Below are 9,925 nucleotides of genomic sequence, written 5' to 3' on the forward strand. Positions count from 1 at the left end.
ACACACACACACACACACCCTCCTAGTAGCTAGGTGCCAGTAGATCATACCTATAACACACACACACACACACACACACACACACACACACACACACACACACACACACAACTCCTAGCTAGGTGCCAGTAGATCATACCTTAATCCTAGCTACCCAGAAGGCTGAAATCTGATGATCCCAATTCAAAGCAATTGGAACAGAAAAGTCCATGAGATTTTTTGGGGGGAGGGGGGGTGTCAGTCATGGGGCTTGAACTCTGGGTCTGGGCACTGTCCCTCAGCTTTTCAGCTCAAGGCAAGTGCTCCACCACTTAAGCCACAGTGCCACTTCCAGTTTTCTGGTGATTAATTGGAGCGAAGAGTCTCGTGGACTTAACTGCCTGGGCTGGCTTTGAACCTCAATCCTCAGAGCTCAGCCTCCTGAGTAGGATTATAGGTGTGAGCCACCGGCACCTGGCCCATGATATTTTTGTTTGTTTGTTTTGTTTTTTTGGGTCCAGTCGTGGGGCCTGAACTCTGGGCCTGGGTGCTGTCCCTCAGCTCTTCAGCTCAAGGCTAACACTCTACCTGAGCCACAGCACCACTTCCGGCTTTTTTCTTTTTGCTTATGTGGTGCTGAGGAATCGAACCCAGGGCCTCAGGCATGCAAGGCAAGCGCTCTACCACTGAGCCACCTTCCCAGCCCCCCATGAGATTCTTATATCCAGTTTACCAGCAAAAAGCCAGGAATAGAGGAATAGCTCAAGCGGTAGAGTACCAGCCTTGAGTGGAAAAGCTAAGCAAGAATGTGAGGTCCTGAGTTCTGGCCCTAGCACACGCACATGTACACAACGACCCGCCCCACCCCCAAATTCCTAAAAGCTGTTTCTTATTTACAGACATTAGTACACAAACATACATGTACTTTATAACCACTCTGGTTGAGAAACAGCAAATCATTTTGAAAATCTATTCTGGCTTTGTTACCTTTCTATTTCTATACATTTTTAAAACCCTCCAGTTGCAGAGGTAGGAGGAATTATGCAAGGGGCGTTTGGCAAGCCAACCTCAGCCTTCAGCCGATAGGTCTGCAGGTGTGCGAGCCTACAGGCTCACTGTGGCCCAAGCCCCCAGTTCTTCCCTTGTATAATTACTATGTTAGAAACCAATCTGGATCAGAACCTCCATTTAAAGGGATCTGGTAGGGCCGGGAAGGTAGCTCAGTGGTAGAGTGCTTGCTTTGCATGCATGAGGACCTGGGTTTGATTCCTCAGCACCACATAAGCAGAAAAAGCTGGAAGTGGTGCTGCGGCTCAAGTTGTAGAGCGCTAGCCTTGAGCTGAAGAGCTGAGGGGCAATGCCCAGGCCCAGAGTTCAGGCCTTACAACTGACCAAAAAAAAAAAAAAAAAGGTGGGGAGGGGGGATTTGGTATAGCACAGAGAAAACAGAAAAGAATGTAAGCCTTCATGAGAATATCCCCATACTTTGAGAGTCATTCTCATACCCTTCAGTCATCTCAAATCTTAGTCAATCTCTTGGCCTCTCTCCCCAGCTTAGCAAATCCACTGTACCTCCTGGGTTCTGTCTATAACCCCAGAGGCTATCTCTTCCCTTCTGCATGGAGACATAGCCAAGAGAGGGTCTCTCCTTTGTCTGAAGTTACATCTCAGGAACACGAATGTCACAGGTAGGCTATTTTGAGAAGCTAAAGACTGACACCACAACCCATTTCCCTTTAGCTATGCTTTCATGGATTGTAACTTTGATTTCCTCTCAGAAGTCCCAGAGATCCAAAAGGATTTGGTGAGATGAACTGTCTTTGGGTTCTGATCTTTCCAACAGGACTACCCTATGCTTGTTGGTGAGATGAACTGTCTTTGGGCTCTGATCTTTCCAACAGGACTACCCTATGCTTGTTGGTGAGATGAACTGTCTTTGGGTTCTGATCTTTCCAACAGGACTACCCTATGCTTGTTGGTGAGATGAACTGTCTTTGGGTTCTGATCTTTCCAACAGGACTACCCTATGCTTGTTGGTGAGATGAACTGTCTTTGGGTTCTGATCTTTCCAACAGGACTACCCTATGCTTGTTGGTGAGATGAACTGTCTTTGGGTTCTGATCTTTCCAACAGGACTACCCTATGCTTGTTGGTGAGATGAACTGTCTTTGGGTTCTGATCTTTCCAACAGGACTACCCTGTGCTTGTTGGTGAGATGAACTGTCTTTGGGTTCTGATCTTTCCAACAGGACTACCCTATGCTTGTTGCCTCTACCTGCAACAACCTCAAGCTGTGGTCTCCGTGTACCTTCCACGTTCCTTTTTTTTTTTTAATGTGTATCAGGGAAAACTGGTTAAAAGAGAATTCTTGTGTCTTCTGTGACTGGTGGCCCTGAACCAAGATAGTGGTTACCCCATGGCTTCTACCTCCCAAGAGCAGAGATAATAGGTGTTTGCTACTGTACCTGGCAAAGAAAAGACTTTATTTTATTTTTATTTTTATTTTTTATGGGTCCGGTCGTGGGGCCTGAACTCTGGGCCTGGGCGCTGTCCCTCAGCTCCTCAGCTCAAGGCTAGCACTCTACCACTTGAGCCACAGCGCCACTTCCGGCTTTTTTCTTTTTGCTTATGTGGTGCTGAGGAATCGAACTCAGCCTCAGGCATGCAAGGCAAGCGCTCTACCACTGAGCCACCTTCCCAGCCCCAAAGAAAAGACTTTAATTGCCAGGGTGAAATATGTAAAAGGAAGGCCATCCTGTTTAGGATTCTGACAAAATAATTATTACACTGGTCAGGGGACAGCATTCTCACAGTGAGAATAAGCCCCAGGGCCATATCAGGAGGAATCAGGGTCACAGGATCAAATGCAATATCAGGAAAGATGACAGGCGCACAGCCTTGAAGGCCTGAGGGATATGTGTGTTCCCCTCCAAGGGGAGGAGCAGCCAGGCAGCCACAGCTCAGGCCAGTGCCACCAGATGGCAGCATGGAGGTGGCTCTAGAGGCTGTGGCAGCAGATTTGTTGGTTTGGCTGTTTGAAGCCAGTCTGGGGAGGAAAGTCTGAGTCTCTCTCCAATTAACCACTGGAAAACCAGAAGTGGTACTGTGGCTCAAGGTGGTAGAGTGCTAGCCTTGAGCAAAAGAGCTCAGGGACAGGGGCCAAGCCCTAGTTCAAAGCCCCAGGACCAGTACACACACACACACACACACACACACACACACACACACACACACACACACACACACACAAACACTAAGATTATTTTTATTTTGGTCGGTCGTGGGGCTTGAACTCAGCTCAAGGCGAGCACTGTACTGCTTGAGCCACAGAGCCACTTCTGGTTTTCTAGTGGTTTATTGGAGATAAGACTCTCACGGACTTTTCTGCCTGGGCTGGCTTTGAACCGTGATCCTCAGATCTCAGCTTCCTGAGCTAGGATTACAAGGCGAAAGCCACCAGCGCCTGGCTAAGATTTTTTTTTTTTGGGGTCCGGTCGTGGGGCCTGAACTCTGGGCTTGGGCGCTGTTCCTTAGCTCTTCAGCTCAAGGCTAGCACTCTACCACTTGAGCCACAGCGCCACTTCCGGCTTTTTTCTTTTTGCTTATGTGGTGCTGAGGAATCAAACCCATGGCTTCATGCATGCAAGGCAAGCACTCTACCACTGAGCCACCTTCCCAGCCCATAAGATTTTTTAAAAGGTTTTTTTTTGTTTGTTTGTTTTGTTTTTTGAGATAAGGGTCACTATGTCACTCAGACTGGTCTAAAACTCTCAGTCCTTCTGCTTCTGTTTCCCCAGTGCTGGGATTACAGGTATATGTTACTGTGCCTGTCCTCCCTCCCCACCCTATCCCCCCCCTCAGCCCCCCGCACGACTCCTCCCCACCACAGCTTGTAGTGGAAAGGAAAATGTCTGTAATACGAAGCTCCTAGGAAAAGGTGTACACACAGTTGTACGGCTAGTAGCACCTGCTTCACAAAGCCCAGGAAACAGCGACCCTGCCTATGTGGAGAAGAAGAAGCTGACGAGAGTGAAGATATAGAGAATTCTTTTCTTTCTCTGAATTTCTGAGGACAGACATCTAGAGTTAAGAGAGCTTAGCAGGGACATAGGTCGGATGGATGTCTGGGGGTTTTGAGGCACAGGGAGGGGTCATGACAGGTGGCCTAGAGGGCTCAGCAGAGTTGCTGAGTGGCTCTGGGGCCGTGGACCAGGAGGCTAAGAAAGTCTGGATGATGCATCCTGAATCTTCTATATGAAGATGGTCAGTGATGGGGATGAGAATAATGATGACTACAACAGCAGACTTTCACCTTGTGCTTGCTCTGTGTCCATACTGTTTTTCCTAGTTTTTCTCCTTCCACTGAAGAAAAAGCACATAGGGTAGACAAGACTTAGCAAGGAAAATAGGTTAATCTTGACTGTAATCTTGTCTCTGAGGAACAATCCAGCATCTAGAATGAATGGCTTAAGGGACTAGAGAGGCCTGATCTGCTTCCAGATAAAGATCCTGGGTGCTTCCGTCATTCTTGTCAACTGGTCAGAGGGCTTGAACTTGCCCATTCAGCTCTCAGGGATGAACCCAAGGTGAGGAGGAAAGAAAAAAAAGAAATGTCTCATCAATCCTCCTCCTCCTCCTCCTCTCCTCTTCCTCCTCCCCTCCTTCTTCTCCTCCTCCTCTCCTCCTCCTCTCTTCCTTCTCCTCCTCCTCTCCTCCTCCTCTCCTCCTCCTCTCTTCCTTCTCCTCCTCCTCCTCCTCCTCTCCTCCTCCTCTCTTCCTTCTCCTCCTCCTCTCCTCCTCCTCCTCCTCCTTTTTTTTAAAAATACTAGTCTAGGGGCTTGAACTTGGGCCTAGGCATTATCCTTTAGCTTTTTCTGCTCAGGACTGGTGTTCTACTATTTGAGCCATAGCTCCACTTCTGGCTTTAGGTTGGTTAATTGGAGATGAGACTCTTACAGATTTTCCTGCTTGAGCTGGCTGGCTTCACATTGTGATCCTTAGTCCTGAGTAGCTAGGATTACAGATGTATGAGCTGGGTGCCTGGCTCCTTTTCTTGTTCTTGTTCTTCTTCTTGTTCTTCTTCTCGTTCTTGTTCTTGTTGTTCTTCTTCTTCTTCCTCTTCTTCCTCTTCTTCCTCCTCCTCCTCCTCTTCCCCCCCCCTCCTCCTCCTCTTCTTCTTCTTCTTCTCCTTCTTCTTCTTCTCCTCCTCCTCCTCCCCCTCTTCCTCCTCCTCCTCCTCCTCCTCGTCTTTCTTCTTCTCCTTCTCCTTCTGCCAGTTCTGGAGCTTGGACTCAGGGTCTGGCCTCATGCATGCTAGGTAAGCACTCTACCACTAACCCACATTCCCAGCCCTCATTCTCTTTCTCTTATTTTTTTTTTTGATAGAAATAACTTGCAGGTGCAAACATATCATATTGGTATGCAATACTTTAAAAAAATGGAAGAGGCTTTTCTAAACTAAGTGGTTATCACTGACTGGGAAGAGAGTACTACCTGGGCTTGGGATGAGACTTGGCAGTGGAGCACTTGCCAAGCATGGGTTCATGGGTTCAATTCCCAGCACTGAATAAAAGAACAGCAAGTGAATATTTTTGATTCTACTCCTATTGTCCCCAGCGTAACAGAACAGCCTCTGGCCTGGCAAGACCAAAGTTCCTTTTCTCATCTAGGCACTTGTCAGCTCTGAGTCCTTAGACTCTTTTCTGAAACTGTCTTCTCACAGTAGAATGTTCTTCCTTCCTTCCTTCCTTCCTTCCTTCCTTCCTTCCTTCCTTCCTTTTTCTCTTCCTCCCTCCCTCCCTTCCTTCTTTCCTGTTCTGGGGCTTGAACTCATGGTCTGGGCACTGTCCCTGAGCTTCTTTTTGCTGAAGGCTAGCACTCTACCACTTGAGCCACAGCGCCACTTCCGGCTTTTTCTGGTTATGTGGTATTGAGGAATTGAACCTGGGGCATCATGCATGCTAGGCAAGCGCTCTATCACTAAGCCACCTTCCCAGCCCCTGTTCTTTCTACTGCCCATTCCTCTGGGACCCCCGTGTGTGGTCCATGCCTCAGACCTGCCAGAGCAATTTCAGGGCAGAGCACCTGGAGTCACCCTCTCCACCTGAGCCCCAGGGAATTCCTTTTGGAAACTTGCCTCTTGGTCTCCCTTTCATCCTCCTCGTCCCCAAAATCAGGTCGGGGTGATGAAAGCCTGCGGCTGTAGCTGTCAACAGCCCTTTCCATAGGAATTTAATCATAGTTCCAGGACCAAAGTTGAGGAGCTCCAGGCATTCCCACCTTCGTTAATTCTCTGCTGTTCCTGATGTTGTAAAGATTTTTTTGGGGGGGGGGCGCGGAGAGGCTTAATTTTAGTCAGGATTAGACATCCAGGACATTTTAAAATAAGAGTTCACTGTGTGGGAAGGTGGGGGGATTGCATCTCTAGGGGGCCCGTCACCCCTTGGAGACCACAGGCAAGTCGAGGGACTTTTCAGCAAGGAGCATAATTAAACAGGCTTGGAAATGTTTCCCAATTGTCTTTTGGTGGCGTTCTGAAGCAAAACCTGTTTTCAGGGCTGAAGGCAGAGGCCTTTTCCTGGAAAGGTACCAACTGACTAAGATAAATATTTCCACCCAACCTCCCTTTCCACAGGCTCTTCTGTTGGTAGGGTCCCCCTGGGAACCCAAGCATGAGGTGACACGGCTAGCAGGGGCCAGACTCCTGGAAGCCTCTTCTCCAAGCAGCAGAGGAGAATCCTGCCTGGGAGTCACTTAACAAAAAATAAATTAGGGCTGGGAAGGTGGCTCAGTGGTAGAGCGCTTGCCTTGCATGCATGAGGCCTTGGGTTTGATTCCTCAGCAACACATAAGCACAAAGAAAAAAGCCGGAATTGGTGCTGTGGCTCAAGTGGTAGAGCACTAGCCTTGAGCTGAAGAGCTGAGGGACAGCACCCAGGCCCAGAGTTCAGGCCTCACGACCAGACCCCCCCCCCCCCCCAAAAAAAAATTAGGGCTGGGAAGGTGGCTCAGTGGCAGAGTGCTAGCCTCACAAGCATGAGGCCCTGGGTTCGATTCCTCAGCACCACATAAACAGAAAAAGCCAGAAGTGGTGCTGTGGCTCAAGTGGTAGAATGCTGGCCTTGAACTGAAGAGCTGAGGGACAGTGCCCAGGCCCAGAGTTTAGGTCCTACAACTGACAGAAAAATAAATAAAATTAATTAATTAAATTGGGCACTGGTGGCTCATGCCTATACTCCTAGCTACTCAGGAGGCTTAGAGCTGGGATTGTGGTTCAAAACTAACCCAGGCAGAAAAGTCTGGGAGACTCTTATCTCCAATTAACTCCAGTTAACCACCAGAAAACTGGATGTGGTGCTGTGGCTCAAGTGGTAGAGTGCTCACCTTGAGCTGAAGAACTCAGGGACAGCGCCCAGCCCCAGAATTCAAGCCCTATGACCGACCAAAAAATATTAAATTGAATTAATTAACTTGTTATTCTAAGGTTTTAACTCAGAGCCCATACTTGTTTGGCAGGTGCTCTACCACTTGACCCATAACTCCAGCCCTGGAATTGGTTTTGTACTGGACCTGGGGCTTGAACTCAAGCTCTGAGCACTGTCCCTTAGCTTTTTCTACCCAAGGCTAGCACTCTACCACTTGAGCCACAGCTCCACTGCCAGCTTTGTAGTGGGTTATTGGAGATAAGAGTCTCATAGACTTTGCTGCCAGGCTGGTTTGAGCTGTGGTCCTTAGATCTCAGCCTCCTGAATAGCTAGGATAATAGGCATGAGACACCAGCACCCACCTTAGGAATCTAGTAGATTTATTAGCCTTCTTTTATTGTGTGTGTATGGGGAGACAGGGGGACAGGAGGGTACTGGGCTTGAATCCCGCTTGGGCATTGTCTCTTGTTGTTTTTTTTTTTTTTTTCCTTGTAAGGCTGTCACTTTACCACTTGAATAATACCTTCACTTCCTTAAAAAAAAGTTTTCTTGAGCCGGGTGCTGGTGGCTCACGCCTGTAATCCTAGCTACTCAGGAGGCTGAGATCTGAGGATCGCGGTTCAAAGCCAGCCCGGGCAGGAGAGACCGTGAGACTCCTATCTCCAATAAACCACCAGAAAACCGGAAGTGGCGCTGTAGCTCAAGTGGTAGAGTGTTCGCCTTGAGCTGAAGAGCTGAGGGACAGCGCCCAGGCCCAGAGTTCAAGCCCCACGACCGACCAAAAAAAAAAAAAAAGTTTTCTTGAGTGTTTATTATGTCCCATACACATTGAATAATTACAAAGGGGACCCCATCTTTAGTAGCTTCCTGTTGTGTGTAAAGAGCAGCTCTCCTAGGTCTGGGCAGCCTTGTATAACCTGTGAACTCCCTCCCAGCACTCCAGCCTCACAGTGTGCCTCTTTCCTTGCCTGGAATATTACCTCAAGCAGGCTCACCTCTTTTTTTGGGGGGGGGTGTCCGGTCGTGGGGCCTGAACTCTGGGCCTGGGTGCTGTCCCTCAGCTCTATCCAGCTCAAGGCTAGCGCTCTACCGCTCTACCATTTGAGCCACAGTGCCACTTCCGGCTTTTTTCTTTTTTGCTTATGTGGTGCTGAGGAATCGAACCCTGGGCCTCTGGCATGCAAGGCAAGCGCTCTACCACTGAGCCACCTTCCCAGCCCTAGGCTCACCTCTTTTTATTTCTTAAAACTTTTTTTTTTTTTGTCGGTCATGGGCCTTGAACTCTGGGCCTGGGCACTATTCCTCAGCTCTTCAGCTCAAGGCGAGCACTCTACCACTTGAGCCACAGTGCCACTTACAGTTTTTTCTGCTTATGTGGTGCTAAGGAATTGAACTCAGGGCTTTATGTATGTGAGGCAAGTGCTCTACCACTGAACCAATTTCCCAGGCCTCCACTGTGATTTTTTTTTTTTTTTGCTGTTCATGGGGCCTGAACTCTGGGTCTGGGCGCTGTCCCTCAGCTCTTCAGTTCAAGGCTAGTGCTCTACCACTGGAGCCACAGCGCCACTTCTGGCTGTTTCTGTTTATGTGGTGCTGAGGAATCGAACCCAGGGCCTCATGCTTGCAAGGCATGTACTCTACCGCTGAGCTACCTTCCCAGCCCCTGGGACGGGTCTTTTTTTTTTTTTTTTTTTTTTGGGTCCGGTCGTGGTCCTGAACTCTGGGTCTGGGCGCTGTCCTTCAGATCAAGGCTAGTGCTCTACCACTTGAACTACAGCGCCACCTCTGGCTTTTTTCTTTTTGCTTATGTGGTGCTGAGGAATGGAACCCAGGGCCTCAGGCATGCAAGGCAAGTACTCTACCACTGAGCCACCTTCCCAGCCCCTCCACTGTGATTTTTGCAAGAGCAAAATTGGTCTGAGTCTTACTATGAATTCACAAGTCAGTGATGCTTTGTCTATGCAGACACATCCATTTATACATAAGCGTTCCCATCATTGCCTGTCTCCATGGCTCATTTATTTTTTAACTTTGGTTCAAGGACCAAAGCCAGTTGCTCAGCATGACCTGCCTTCCAGAAAGATGGTCTTGAGAGATGCTGTTGGGACAGGTAACCTCAGCAAACCAGCTTGAGCAAGCCACTAGAAAATCCCCAGGCCTGCTTTCCCCACTGCTTGCTCAATATTGTAGTTACCCCTTTGTGAAGCTGTGCAGGGAGAAAGTAAACTACAACCAAGCGAGCTTTGGCCAAGGGTGACACAAACTCTTAACACTGATTTCACGGGTGGAGCAGGAGCTTCAGCTGTGGAAAATTTCCAGTGCACTCATCTTGGCATTCCCTATTTGAAGTGCATAAAGTAACAGACCTGGCATCTATGCTGAGAGTCATCTCCACCCAGGGATGGCCCTAAGTTTTCCACTGTTAAACCAGCACACAAACTGAACCAGGCTCAATGTGTCTGTTAAAGACAACTTTTTTTTTCTGGTTCACTTTGGCTGGGGAATTCACTTAGCTTGTTTTC

Source organism: Dipodomys spectabilis, unplaced genomic scaffold, assembly GCF_019054845.1.
Source record: "Dipodomys spectabilis isolate Male_0828 unplaced genomic scaffold, ASM1905484v1 ptg000004l, whole genome shotgun sequence".
Taxonomy (NCBI): Eukaryota; Metazoa; Chordata; class Mammalia; order Rodentia; family Heteromyidae; genus Dipodomys; species Dipodomys spectabilis.